Below are 15,762 nucleotides of genomic sequence, written 5' to 3' on the forward strand. Positions count from 1 at the left end.
AAAGCAATAAGATGAAACGTGAGGATAATGTTTGTTTTTTTTATTAGCTTTTTATAGGCTTGTATTTGATCACCAGCTATTGGAGTAGAAGTGAGTCTCCCAGGTCCCCACTTATAGCAGAAGCATCAGACCCTCCAAAATTCAGCACAGTATTTCCCACTGGACCATTAAATCCTTGCGCAATGAGAATGTAGTAATGAGAATTCCAGACAAAACTTCATTGTTTTACTAATTAAGTTCTCTTATCAATCTGGACCTGGGAAAAAAACAAACCAGGCACATTTGTACGTGTTAGTTAAAATGTTGGCGCCATCAAATGTCAGCTCAGTCTCAAAATGAAAATGTTCTCATGTTCTTTGGGTCAGTTTCCTGGAAGTTTCTTGCAAAGGCAGGCTTCCTTGCGCACATGTGCCTCCCTTGGTAAATATGAGTTAGAGCAAAGAGAGAGCATCTAAAACAGGGATCATTGTTATGCATGGAAAGCACCCTGTTCCTTAAAGCACTTAGTTTCCAAGAAAACAAGCTGGGGAGGCAATTTTTGCAAAAGAGGCTGATTCATGAGCAGCAAGGCTAACCAGTAGGCTGGAGGACTGCCCAGCCACTTAGAGGGGGTGTTCAGAGCTCTTTCAGCACCATGCTTCCCCCTTCCTCAACAGAGAGAGCTATGTGACAAACACACCCTTCGCCACACCACAATCATATGCTTTCTGGGCACACTGCTTATCTTATGAGTCTATTGCCGAAGGCTTATGATGCTCCTTTTTCTTCTTGCTGTTACCATTGGCCAACAACCTTAAATTTGCAGTGTTATCCTGCCCAGGAAAAAACAAATGTCACTAGATCCATTTGTAAGAGCATTTTCTTTGCTGCAATGTGGAATTGTCCTCATACACTTGTAGACATACAGAAAAAAGAGGAAAATGGATCTGACACAGACCACATAATCTCAAAGCAATGTTCCTTGTTGTTGTTGTTTTGTACCATTTGCAAGGCTACTACCAGTCAGGTTACATGGGGCAGTCATTAAAATCCACAGGCTAGAAAACCCAAAATACTAACAAGGGGGCTAATTTTAAAATCACAGGGCTGAACAAACTTCTTTCATGAGGTTACATGCAGGGTGGTTGGGTCTGCTATGGGAGGGACACTCTACTGGTGCTGGAAGTGGACAAAGCAACACCTTCTCTCATCGCAACAGTAAAAGAAGGACTTTCTCAATTTAGTTGCACAGAAGGCTTCCTCAACCCATATTTTTTATTTGATACATTTACTTAATCAATTAAGAAGCTGCCTCATTTAAATGACTCTAGATAACAAATACCGGTACATTAAAAGACTGAAACAAATAAAAAAGAATTAGTTTAAGATGATAATAATAATAATATACTCAAACAAAAACTATCTCACCTCTAGATCAGGGAAAGAAATGCCAGACAGAGAGTAGACTGCAGTTCCCATCAGCAGATTTTCATAGTTGTACTTCATTATTGTAGTTGCAACCCAATACCAACTGGGAAATGCAATATATTTGCATTCCCCAGTTGCTAATTATATTTCAACACCTTCATAGGCACTACACACAGATGTATAAAAGTTATATATCTGTTTATTTTTGTAATGCCATCTATTTTTTTATTAAATATCATATTGTATATTCATTCTTACAATGACATTTGCTTCATGTTTTCTTTATTAATTTTTCACATCCCTCTTGCTTGGTCTGTTAGTCTGTCTGTCCATCCAATCAATCCCTCCCTCCCTCCATCCTGCTAAAATCAATCAACCACAGGATTTTAACTCATTCAGTCATTTAAAAACAAAGTTACAGTTAGTCCCCCACTTACGACTACAGTTTAGTCCAAATTTTATGTTGCTAAGTGAGACATTTGTTAAGTGAGTTTTGCCCCATTTTACGACCTTTCTTGCCAGAGTTAGTAAGTGAATCACTGCAGTTCTTAAATTAGTGATGGGATTGTTAAATGAATCTGATTTCTCCATTGACTTTCCTTGCCAGAAGGTCTCAAAAGTCATGATCTCAGGACAATGCAACCATCATAAATACGAGTCAGATGACAAACATCTGAATTTGGATCACGTGACTATGGGGATGCTGCAATGGTCATAAGTGTGAAAAATGGTCATAAGTCACTTTTTTCAGTTGCCATTGTAACTTCAAACAGTCTTGCAATGAATTCTTGAACTATCTGTACTTCCCTGTTCCAAGATGTGTTTCAATATAACTAGCATTTGGGGAATGTTGAACTTTTCAGTGCTATCAGTCTGTGAGGATGAATTCACATAGCTATTACCAACTATTTCTTGCTGCACTATACATTGGAGGTGCTCCAGTCAGCCTAGCCTTTGATTCCAGAGAGCTTAGCCATATTTGGAGGAACAAATATGATCGAGGAGGAGAGAAACACAATTGAAATTGACTGAAAATAAATAGATGCAGGGGGAACTAGTGCAATGCTGCAGTGTAACACAGAATCATGTGAGTCTCTGATCATTCCAGCAACCAAGGGTGTGGCCGCTTTTTGAAAGCATGGGATCCAGATATACTTGAGGAACTGAGCCAATGAGCAATAAATCAGAAAATTTGGCTGTCATCTGAATATCAGATGCCTGAGTACTATTCCACCAGGGTGTGGAAACAAGTCACATCACAATCTATGCAGGCACTATGGGACAACTGTAGTGTAGTTAAGTAGATACTACAGTCAACCTGAAGGCTCCGAATTCCCATTTAGTTCTCTGTATTTTCTTTCTCTCAGAGGATTAGCATTGGGTTTCATATTCCAATGCTGCCACCTACAGGCAACTGAAGATTCATGCAACTCTTGAAAAGTTTATTTTGTTTGAATGTACATACAGCCGCACAGTACATGACCCAACCAGAAGGCTATTCCATATTGAGGCACAGAGGTGGTATTCAGCAGGTTCTGACCAGTTCTGGCAAACCAGTAACTGAAATTTTGAGTAGTTTGGAGAACTGGCAAATACCACCTCTGACTGGAGATTTTACAGTATCCTTCCTCTGCCATGCCCACCAAGCCACACCCATAGAACCAGTAGTAAAAAAATTTGAATTCCACCACTGATCGCAGGTAATCAATGTTATGCAAAGTACAGAAAAAGAGTCACAGCAGCTGGAAAATGGCAGGAGGTAAGAGAAAAAGAAACACAATTTAGATAACTCTAGTTTGCATAAACATTATTTATTATACCTGTCTATGTATCCTTGCAAACCATCCTTGTTTTCATCGTGTCTATATTGCCTTTTGTTCTTTAAAATTCTTGTGTTTCTCTTTTTCAGGCTCTGATCAACTAAACCAAATCACATCCTTACCCATTTTCTTCAAATAACCTGAATGTTCTTTCCTACTGACTGCCATCTGTCAGAAATGGTGTAGAATCTCCTCCCTGGGTAGGGGGTTGGACTGGATGACCTACAAGCTCCCTTCCAACTCTGTTAATCTAAAAGTGATGTCTAAAGTGATTATTCACTTTTGAATCTAGCCTACATGCATCAATCACCCATTCATTCTTAATGCTCTCTCTTCTTATCTCACCACATGTACTTTACAAAAGTTTGTCTCCCATCACATTTAATATACTTTAACAGTTTTCCTGGTATATCCAACTCAAATTTCCATATAAGAAACTGGGCAGTGTACTCTAGGGCATGGCTATTTTTATTTCTTCATATTCATTCTTTGCAACAAACTACATGCAATGTGCTATTTTGCTATCATCACAGGCACGCTTTAAAATTTCTCCATACAATTTCTCTTCTATGATGGTATCTGAATTACTCTAGTTTTCCAGTTTGCCTTTTTGTTCACTCCATTTTCACTTTCAAATAAAACTATATTGGCCATCAATAAATGAATGCTCAAATCTATATAATTTTTGTTTCTTCATTAAGTTAATTAAGATTCACCGTATTCCATTTTGGCTCTTCACCAACAACACACCATTATCTCTATATAAAAGTACAGGTAGTCCTCAACTTACAACAGTTCATTTAGTGACCATTCAAAGTTAAATATAAATCACTGGAAAAAGTGAGTTATGGCCATTTTTACACTTACAATCATTGTGACCTCTCCATGGTCACGTGATCAAATTTCAGATGCTTGGCCACTGGCATGTACTTATGATGGTTGCAGTGTCCCAGGGTCTTGATATAATCTTTTTCAACCTTTTGACAAGCTAAGTCAATGGGGAAACCAGGTTCATTTAACAACCGTGTTACTAACTGTAGAGCTGCAATGACTCGCTTAACAACTCTGGCAAGGAAGGTTGTAAAATGGAGCAAAATCCACTTAACAAATGTATCATTTACCAACAGAAATTTTGGGTTGAATTGTGGTTGTAAATTGAGGACTACCTTCAATTTACCTCAATATGAATGTATATAAACATTCCTATTCCCAATTAACATTCTTCTAATATCCCCACAACTATTCCTGAAACATTTGTCCATAAATACCTTAAATAACCATGGAGACGTCACTTATTCCTGAATTATTCCCTGACCAACATTGACATACAATAGCACTCATTTCCATACAAATGTTCACAATGTACCTTCCACTGTTTCCTTTCCTCCAGAAAAAGAAATGCCATGTTTAAATGCAGTATTATGAAACAAAATATGAGCCTTAAGGATGCATTTGCTTTATTATAGTATATAGGCTGTTTATTAACAAAGAATTCTTTTTCCTCTAAATTTCATGTACTCTTCTCAGAGATTCATAATTTTAGGAGATGCTCAGGCTATATAGAAATTGTTCTGTTTTTGTTCTATATATGCATCAGTTTTTGACAGCTTTAAGCCTATGGTCTATTAGGGGAAAAAGATGTGTCAGAGGTTTTGCATTTTACCTCCTTTTTTTTAGGAAAATGAAGGAAACACCATGATGCCTAAACAGCACAAACCAGGGGTTGTTTCTATCATAATGTTGCTTTCTAAATTAATTTGGTCTTTCTCATGTAGCACTGGCCTGCAAAGCTTGTTACCAATGCTATTCTTTGAAACTTCGGCTTTCTTTCTACTTACAGATTGAATCATCTTTCTTCTCCCTGCTTTCCTTAGCTTGAATGCTTTGAAATTAATAAAATGAAAAATCTCAGAGGATCACTTACTTTTGATAAATGGAATTGAAATGAAAAGGTATTAATTCCCTAGCCAGATTTCTCTGTTCTATGGGAGCTTTTGAGAGGAGATGATAAAAGATAAACCTGAGTTCAAACAAACTTTATAGAAAAATTATAGCCATCTAAAATCTAGTTTCCTCAAACTGATATAGCTATAGTTCTCTTCCAGGAAAGCTGTATTGGCTAGGAGTTATAGGAGATGTAGGCAACACATCTGGGTGAAGCAGACTGGGAAATGTTGCTCTAGTGTACAGTGCAAATTGCACATACTAAAGAATGTTATACATATGTTACTGTCCATGTGTGAAATTAGGCATTTTATAGAATAGAAATGTATAGAATGCCAAAAATGGGACATCAAAGTATGAAATGCTTAACATTTCACACATTCCTAGGCATTCTATGTAATACCAAAAGAGAAACTAGCAAAATATAAAATACTTCCACTAAAATGCCACTCTAGCCTTCCTTGTTGCAACAAATAGGTCAATACTGGTCTTTTTATCCTGTTTATTTCAGTAAGAAAATCCTGTACTTTATTTTGCATTTCTTCTTTCATTTTCATATACATCTTTTCAAATAGAGGATTAACCCTTTTCATAATTCTCTTTTCATACTTTGCCTAAATAATTCTTGTCATTCTGCATAATACCTAGGTGTCACACACAATGCCCAGGGAAAATGCTATAAAGCCTATTAAAATAACACAGACATTTCAATCTTTGCCTAAAAATGCCACACATTCTATAGTTTTCCTAAGCATTCTACACAATGCCAGCTTTTCACTCATTGCTAGAAACATATATACTTTTTTAGATCCCGTTTCCTTTCAAGATCTCACAATCTTTGAAATACCCCAATCCTGGAGGTCTTATTTAAGTTGTTACAGATGACAACTGAAGAGATGAGCACTCCAAACAAAACAATCTGAATTTCCTGCTACTAATTTTGTGGAAGTGTTTTATTTATACTTTTTTCCAAGAATTAAGTCTGTGTGATCTCAAATTGTTTCCATATGTGGCAGCTTTCTTGTATTGTAAGGGCTACATATTTGAACATAAGAACAAAAACAACAAATAGAATCTGATTTGATTGCTGTAGCCAAGAAAATATAATTCTATTGAACATAACCTATTTACAAAGTTTGCTTTTATAGTTCTTTTTTTTTTAAATCCTTGATAATTTACTTTGTGAGAAGGTTGTAAATCACATTATATAAGTATTGTTCTACACTTGGTCCAGGTATAATGGCCATCTCTGGCTCAAAACAACTGATGGGAAAATATTATCTGAAATACACCTCCCTGTGGAAGAAACAGGATTATGAGCCGCAGTGGTGCAGTGGTTAGAGTGTAGTACTGCAAGCTACTTCCTGACTGCCAGCTGCCTGTAATTTGTCAGTTCAAATCTCATCAGACTCAAGGTTGACTCAGCCTTCCATTCTTCCAAGGTAGATAAAATGAGGACCCAGATTGTTGGGGGCAAGAAGATGACTCTGTAAAGCAGTTTAGAGAGGGCTGTAAAGCACTGTGAAGTGGTATATAAGTCTAAGTGCTATTGCTATTTTGATAAAATCAAAACTCCAGAGACCAAGTGCTGAGCCTAACAAGTCACACTGAAGCAGGATTCCAATGAAGCCTGAAAATCACAGTAGTTTTTGTGGACCTGACCATGGCCTTACAATACAGTCTGGGAGGAAGGTTTACTATACAAATTTCAACTGAGTATCCCATGCTGTGCTGCCCCACTCACTCACATACATATAAGTAAATGTGTTTCAGAGAGTTTATTAATGTTCCCCAGCAGTTCCCTTCACCCAGCCTCAGAACTGTCCAAAATAAAGTCAGCCACAAGCAGGCCAAGATTAGTCCACAAGGCAATGTCCATAAAACAATAGAAAGTTGCTCCAAAAAGTAAGTCCACCAAACAAATTTAAATCTACCAGGCAAAACAGAAAATACATCCACAAGAACTCACTTAGCAAGAGAAGTTCAGAGTCTCCAAGGTACCAAGTCAAGCAGGAAGCACGAACAAACACACAGCCATTAAAACAAAACACATTGTGCCCAGCAATGCCTCCCTCTGCCTGTCGTAATAAGTAGTTTTCCAGTGCAGCCCATCAAGATGGGCGGGGCCTTCTCCCAAGTAATCTGGCAGATCTCCTTTGCTCTTGCCTTTTCTCTGCCATGTTAGCTCTCGGATCCAACAGGGAAGGCAGCTCCTCCTCCTCCTCTTCACTGATCTACAAACTGTCCCCAGCTGAAGCCCCCCATAAATCACTTTCATTCGGCAGTTCAGAGTCATTAATTAACCCAGTTCCTGACCTACCAGGAATGAGCTTATCCTCCCTTGAGCCAGCCTCCAAGGAAGAATAAGAGAAGTTGTCCAAGGGAGACATCATACATGCCAAGGGACATAAAGATAAAAAATATCTCAAGATGTAGAAGACAGAATTGAAATTCAAAGAAGTTTTGATAAATCAAAGAAATGAGCTGAAAATGACAAAATGAACTTTATCAGACAACTGCAAATTTCTTCCTCTAGGAAGCAAAAGTCAAATGCAAATATCCAACTTTGCACTAATACTTGTGAAAAAATGTTGGAATTTCAATTATGTTTTAAAAACAACCAAAGGAATGAAATTCTCCAAATCAGCAAAAATGAGAAACAAGAGAATATACAGAATATATAAAGAGAACGTATAAAGAGGAAATTACTCAGCCCAATTTTTAAAGATATTAAACTTGGACCACACAACACAATAATGATCAAATTTTCCTTTATACAAACAGAGAATCAATATATAAATATAATATACTCCCATATTGTTGTGGGAGTATATCATACATTGCTTAGAAAATCAGAGGAGGTGGGTGAGGTTCACTTGACTAAAAATTCAAGAAAAGACCACAACAGTAACAATGGAAGATTACAATTCACTCTTCGTGTGCCTTTGCATAACATTACTTTACTCTGAAAGGAACAGAGTGATGGATGCTTTAAGCTGCTGAAAGTTCATCACAGCATAGAAACTGTAGACTGTTTGTATTGCTTAGTGACAAACATCATTAACTTCAGAATTGGGGGATAATAAAAACAGTTCTTCCCTCCACCATCAAAGAGTAAGCCATTTGTCTCTTAAACTTCTCTTGTTCATGGAAAACTCTTGGTTTGGCAGAAAGCAGAAATAAAAAAGCATTACAATCTTCACAACAGCAAAGCTGGAAAGTCATTTTGATTGATTTGCTAGGTAGAAAGAAAATTAAGCCTAGTTATTTGATGCAGAAAATACCTCCAAGGGACCTGCAGTTTAAGCTTAGGTGGTTTAAAAAGCTAAACAATTTTCAAAATGATTATGGCCATTTCAAAGAGGACAGATTATTTAGAACAGATTGGAGTTGCCTGCAAGGATTTTATTATGTCCTGCTGTTTTTTAATATATTCATTTATTATTTTATTTGTATCCCACATTTTTATTTTTACAAATAACTCAAAAGTGGTGAACATATTCAACACATCTTCCTCCTCCTATTTTCCCACTGTAGTATGAGTTGGGATGAGAGTGAGTGATTCAACTGACTTCCATATGTAAAGCAGGACTAGAACTCATGATTTCCCAATTTCTAGCCTGGTGCCTTAACCACTAGACCAAATTGGCTCAGCGTTTTAACAGAATAACACATTTGTTGTTAGGAAATTTCTCCTTAGTTCTAGGTTGCTTCTCTCCTTGATTAGTTTCCATCCATTGCTTCTTGTCCTGCCCTCAGGTGCTTTGGGGAATAGGTTTACCTCCTCTTCTTTGTGGCAGCTCCTTAGATATTGGAACCGGTTATCATGTCACCCCGGTCCTTCTTTTCACTAGACTAGATATACCCAATTCCTGCAACCTTTCTTCATGTTTTTAGCCTTCAGTCTCCTGATCATCTTTATTGCTCTTCTCTGCACTTTTTCTAAAGTCTCAACATTTTTTTAATATCGACCAAAATTGGATGCAATATTCTAAGTGATATTCTATCTTATCAAGGTATTATAAAGTGGTGCTAACACCAGGGGTAGGATTCAAATTTTTTAACAACTGGTTCTGTGGGCATGGCTTAGGTGGTGGGTGTGGCTTGGTGGTCATGTGACTGGATGGACATGGCTTGGTGGTCATGTTATTGGCTGGATGTGGCCAACTCAATATCACACATCGAGGCACGCATCTCCTCGCCTGGCCTCTCATGACTGTGGGGATGCTGCAGCAATCATAAGTGTGAAAAATGGTCATAAGTCACTTTTTTCAGTGCCATTGTAACTTTGAATGGTCACTCCACACAAGCAAATACCAGCAAAGGAACAAAAAAACTCCAGAGAAGTTCCTGAGACAGGAAGTCCAGTCCTGCCAAGAATGTAATAAGGGTTAACGGAGAGGCAGTTTCTGTAAGCAACACCAGAATGTTTCCTTCCTGCCTTCCTTACAGGATTAGGCCAGTAATTTCTTCTAACAACCAGTTTTCTGAACTGCTTAGAATGTTAACAACCGGTTCTGGCGAATAGGTACAAACTGGTAGAATCCCACCCCTGGCTAACACCTACATGATCTTGATTCTATCCCTCAGTTAATGCAGTCTAGGGGTTGTTTTTTTTGCAGCTACAACACACTGCTGGCTCATATTTAAGAGATTATCACTAGGACTTCAAGATTCCACTCAGTGAGCTAGATACCACCAATATTGTGCCTATGCATTTATTTTTTCTTGCCTAAATGTAGAACCTTACTTTTTTCACCACTGAATTTCATTTGGTTAGATAGGGCCCAGTGCTCAAATCTGTCAAGATCCTTCTGAGCCGATCTTCTAGAATGATGGCTATTCCTACCAGCTTGGCGTTGTCTGCTAATTTGATGAGTTCCCCTTCTGTCTCCTCATCTAAATCATTGATGAAGATATTAAAGAGTGCTGAGTCTAAAACAGAGCCTTGGGGTACCCCACTGCATACCTCCCTCCATCTAGATGCAGTTTCATTAAGGACTATTGAATACAAATCCATCTGGTGGTGATTCTCTGTATAACTTTGTGTTCTTCAAAATGATTGATATGAAAGTATTATAAGTGCCAAAATATTTGTGCACAGAGCAAAGCTGCTTTCTCACTGCTTGCCTCTTCTGCATTGCTCATGGCATTTCCCATTTGATTTCTTGGAGCTCAGCTAGATGAAAACTGATAGCAGAAGAGCTCTAAAAGCTGCCTTGATGAGGCAACCCTATTTTTAACAAGGGTAGTTCCCCACACCATCTCAATCCTAACTCATCCAAGCTTGCTTTTCTGACAGCTCGTATGAGCGAGTGTGCAACTTTGGGTGCCTTCCTTTCTTCTTATGGGGAGGGAGAGACCTGTCCAGCCCCAGATCATACAAAGAGACACTTCCCCTTGAAAAGATGCAGAAGTACACCAAGTGGATTGAAACTGAAGCCTGCCTGATTTACAAGTGACATCATGAAAAGAAGTCCAGAGCTAGAACACAGCAGCTGCCGTTTTCAGTTACCATCACCTCCAAAATGCTGTGTCTTAGGGAGTGGGTGGGTGGGAGAAATTGGCTTTCAAGCGATAATCTGACAGGGGATCTGATGAAACACCTTTTAAAAAATCTTTTCATCTATTCACTTCATTTTCTGCACTGGCTGTCTTTTAGCACAGGCTGTCATTGTAGCTGAGGATTGGAGGTAATATTTCTTCAGTCTGAAATGTGATACCATGGTTACTATTCATGTTGCATGTGTATGGCTGATCTAGTGTATCTTGTGCTTTAGCGTTGCAATTATATTACATACAAACACACAAATATGTTTGCGCTGGCTTGTACAAACAGATATTGATACACCCAACCCAAAACAAGCATGTCCTGTTAATATATAAAGGTGGTGTAACTAGTTTAGGTTGTCATTTTGTGGTAGAAATTATGTTCCTCTTTACTTATATTCATTATACTCCCATTCACTCATTGGTGAAGTTTTTTTTTCTCTGTAAATTGTGGCAGAATTTTGAATGTTGAGATTTTATCCATTCATTCTCTTTCAATATAATTTTAATACAAGATGCAATATCCCAACATCCTTCAAACATAGTGTGCCCTGGAAGGGAATGAAAACTATTAGTACAGGTATTAAGCAATATATCTTTACCAGAAGGGTTTTTTCCCAGATGGACCAGTTCTGCTAAATGACTCCCTTTGTTGTTACAAGAATTGTTTGTTTGATTGGAGCATATTTATAGCAACAAACAAAGGTATATTGTGAGATATTGGCTTAGTGGCAGCTGTTGTGTGAAGTAATATAATTCATCAGAATTTCAAATTCATACCCATCAAAAAAAAAAATCCTTCCTTCCCCTTTTTCTGTCTCTTTCCTCCTTTCTTTCTTTCCTCTTTTCTTTCTTTCTTTCCTTTCTTTCTTCCTCGCCCTCCTTCCCCCACACCTCTCTCTTTAAAAAAAGTGGGGGCTTGGGTTTAAGATCAGCCAAAGAAGTTACCATTTCTGTTTGAGGATTTCAAACCAACTTACATTATTACAATCTTTGTGGATAGACGAGGTAATTTGTAATGCTGGCAGATTATGGTTATTTAGTCAAGATAGATTCTGAATTAGACAGTCAGTGAAGTATAGCGGTTAAAGCAACAGACTAGAAACCAGGAGACTGTGAGTTATAGTCCCGCCTTGGGCAAATAGTTGATTCTGTGTGGTTCAGTGGATACATATGGCCTGGCCTAAAACAATAGACATGAATTTCCTAAATAGGATGCAGGCAACATGGTGAGACCCTTCTCAGTCTCTGCTCAGCACTAGCTCTGGATAAACATTTCAGGGACTGCACATGAACTGCCTATTCCCTTGACCCCACTCCAAAAAAATCATCCTACACCATTTTCCTTCTAGTGCTCTCTCTCTCACACACACACACTTTTCATTCACACATTAAGCCAGTTCTCAACTTACAACCATCCATTTAGCAACCGTTCAAAGTTACAACGGCACTGAAAAAAGTGACTTTCAACCAGTCCTTGCCCTTATGGCTCCTGCAGCATCCACGTGATCAAAATTTGGGTTCTTGGCAACTGGCGTGTACTGACCTTCCCAGCCAACTTCCAACGAGCAAAATCAGTGGGGAAAACACTGACACACCCAACCCAAGACCAATAGGTAATAATAGAACAAGCATGCCCTGTTAATATATAATTATTTACATGATTACTTAGCAGCTGCAGTGATTCGTTTCACAATTGTGGTTAAAAAAAAAAACACAACTGGTTGTAAAATCAGGTGAGACAAACACCTCGTTTAGCAATGGAAATTTTGGTCCCAATTGTGGATGTAAGTCGAGGACTATTGCAATGGGTGCCCTTATTCTCAGTGAAGCCCCTTCCATGCACTCATTCTCTTTCCCACGGGCAAGCATGCCACGCCTCTGAGGGAATCTCCAAGCTGCGCTCAAAAGAATCCTAACCCTTGGGGTAACTGTACAGTAGAGATAAAATCATTACACAGCCATCTATAAAATCGTTTTATTTTTCTAGAAACAATTTCCGATTACTACTAACAGTGGTTGCTTGATACTTGATACTAAAAAAAAACCAAACAAACCAGAAACTCAGCAATGATGTTATTTTAGCTTTCGTTCATTAAAGCTTCCTTCTTTGGCATGAACTGCGCACTTTTCCTGCATAATAATGTACAACTGAAAGAATGAAATTCTATTTGTGAGAATGGTCTCCAATAGACAACCAGCTAAATATGAGCCAGCCGTGTGCAGCAGCAGCCAAAAAAGCTAATGCAATCCTAAATTCTTTTGAGTGCAGCTTGGAGATTCCCTCAGAGGCGTGGCATACTTGCCCGTGCGAAAGAGAATGAGTGCATGGAAGGGGCTTCATTGAGAATAAGGGCACCCATTGCAATAGTCCTCGACTTACATCCACAATTGGGACCAAAGCTGCAATCCTAAATTGCATTAACAGAGAGATACAACTGAGATCAAGTGAGGTACTAATACCACTCTATAAAGCCTTAGTAAGACCACACCTAGAATACTGCATCCAGTTTTGGTCACTACACTATTAAAAAGATGTTGAGACTAGAAAAAGTACAGAGAAAAGCAACCAGGATGATTAGGGGACCGAAGACTAAAACATATGAAGAATGGTTACAGGGGACTTCCGGTTTGCCAGGCTTCGGTGACAGCAGGGATTCGCGATTCTCCGCGATCCCTGCCGTGCTAGCTGTCTTGGTGCCTCCGATCCCGACAGATCTGGAGGATAAGGCTGCCCTGTTGGGGCAGCTGAAGATAGGGGGATCCAGACAGGGGTTGAGGAGTATCGCAGACCCCCTCCCCAGCTGGCAATAACCCCCTTTTCTCAAGGCGGTGGAGCGGTGGTCTCAATGGCCGCCACGAAGAAGCCGGCAACTGGCTTAAGAATGTGCAGGAGGAAGAAGGAGGAAGTTTTAAAATGAAAGTTTTTCTTGGCTGAACCGGGACTTTAAGGACATATTTAATACCTGGAAAACTACTATTCTTTTTGGATGCTACAATGTTCCCAATGGAGGTTTTCTAAAGCTGCGAAGGAAAGTGCTGAAAGGGAAAGTTACTCTCCCTTCCTTATGGAACTAACAAATGGACATGGAAAATCTGCTTTCTAACAGAAGGTAAAAATTTAAAGCCCTTTGTTACAAGTGGGAAGGGAGAGGCTTGGGGAAAAAAAATTATTTTAAGACTTTGTTGGAGGAGATGCCTTGAAGATTAAGAGATCAGAAGCTAATTGCAAAAAAGATTTAAAATATAGATTGGGTTTTTTTCCCTAATTGACATTACCCCAGGAAAAGAAACTGCAAAAGGAAGAAGTTTGTGCTTTGCCTGGACTGTTTGATGACTTTGGGACGTTGGGGAATTGTTTTAAGTTTGGAAATATTTTGATTGGCTTAATAACAAGAAGAGGATAAAGAAAAAGAAGAAGAAAAAGTTTATAATGGCTCTATCTCTCGGTGAACTAAAAAAACAATATATAAAAATAAGGAAAGAAGGCAAGGACGCTATGGGAGAAGCCCTTTGTTTTTTAGAAATGGTGCTTGCTATGTGTCAGCAAATTCAACAACAGCTGGAAGAAGCGGAGGAAGAAGAAGCCATTTTTAATGAACTAAATAGTTTGATTAAGAAAGAAAGGAGAAAGAGAGGAGGCTTAAGACTTAAAAAAATATCTATGAAAGAGAAAAATAAGATGCAAAAACAATATAATGCTAGAAAGCAAAAGAAAAGAAGAATACAACAGAGAGGGGAAGCCAAGAAGGCGGAGGTTTGGAGAGGAGTGGGTAAAAAGTCTAGGTGGGCCAAGAAAGAAAGGGAAAAGGGGGGAAAAAGTCACAAAGGTATAAAACAAGATGGGAAAAAGAAAAAAAAATTTAGGGACAAAGGGTAATGTATGATTTTTTTAAAAAAAAGGGATTCTGCAAAGTACACATGATAGTATTGTAGTATTTGTATTTGTATTAAAAATAGAAAATTAGAATTTTATAAGATTTAATAAAAGATTAAAATATTAAAGTACAATGTATAAAATGTTTAATAATGAATGACCTTAAGTTTTAATAAAATATTAAAGAAAATGTTTAAAATATTAGTTTAATTATAGAGTTTAATGGGCTAATGTGCTGATGTTATTATAGATTTATTATTGTAGTATCTGTTTTTGAAATAGTAGAATGTACTAAGCAGAATCAGATTGGGATTTAGGTGTTATTTCAAATTTCAATTTAGGGGAATAATAGAAGGGCATCATACTCTGATTAGTGATTTCAGGAGAAATTATCTTTTTTTATATTGGGAATGAGATAGATGTAAATGGGAAAACATGGACAAAAGATATAAAAATATTGATTTAAAGCAAGATGAAATATATAAAATAGAATTAAGAAGAGGGAAAAGTGGGGAGGAGTTATATAGAAGATATAGAATGGTAAATAAGATAGGTAATGGTATACAAGTCCATACAAAAAGAGGTAATCTGGGGCCAAGCTACTTTCTAAAAGGAAGTTTTATGTTTTTGTGTTTTGTGTGCATATGCTTAATCGAGAATTAATAAAATCTTGGAGGAATGTCAGATGAGAACAATTGTAAACAAGCCAGAGGGAAATATAAATATGATGACTGAATAGCAGATAAATATAGAAAAGAAATGTGATCGAATAAGAGTAAAGAGAAATAATGTGAAATTTGTTAAAGGGAATTTATGTGTCTACATGGAAATGGGGTAAATTAGAAGTATGTGATATAAAATAATGTGTTACCTGCCTTGTAAAGATTTATAATGGAAAGAGGTTTTATGTTTTTAATGTCTAATGATGTTTTGTTTTGTTTGTCTTTAAAATCAATAAAATTTGCTTTAAAAAAAAAAGAATGGTTACAGGAACTGGGCATGGCTAGTCAAGTGAAGAAAAGGACCAAGGGAGACATGATAGCAGTCTTCCAATATTTGAGGGGCTGCCACAGAAGCACCCAAAGGCCAGACAAGGAATAATGGATAGAAACTGAATCAGGAGAGATTTAACCTGGAAATAAGGAGAAACTTTCTGACAGTGAG

The 15,762-nt window shown here is 37.8% G+C and overlaps 1 protein-coding gene and 1 long non-coding RNA gene across 3 annotated transcripts in view; one reads left to right on the top strand and one right to left on the bottom strand.

Annotated features, from left to right (window-relative positions):
• The window catches only part of LOC148126840 (uncharacterized), an 81,479-nt gene that overhangs the window by 64,115 nt on the left and 1,602 nt on the right, over positions 1-15,762 (bottom strand). The gene's annotated exons all lie outside the window — the stretch shown is intronic.
• The window catches only part of SLC41A3 (solute carrier family 41 member 3), a 39,099-nt gene continuing 34,049 nt past the window's right edge, over positions 10,713-15,762 (top strand). The window contains exon 1 of one of the 2 annotated variants that reach the window (XM_026723171.2): positions 10,713-10,864. The gene's annotated coding sequence lies outside the window, so the exon portion shown is untranslated. Of the gene's footprint in view, positions 10,865-13,381; positions 13,835-15,762 lie in introns of those variants that run through there. The other variant, XM_087923766.1, reaches the window with a different exon arrangement.

Source organism: Pseudonaja textilis, chromosome 2 (genome assembly GCF_049901715.1).
Source record: "Pseudonaja textilis isolate UNSWEBS1 chromosome 2, rPseTex1.2, whole genome shotgun sequence".
Classification (NCBI taxonomy): Eukaryota; Metazoa; Chordata; class Lepidosauria; order Squamata; family Elapidae; genus Pseudonaja; species Pseudonaja textilis.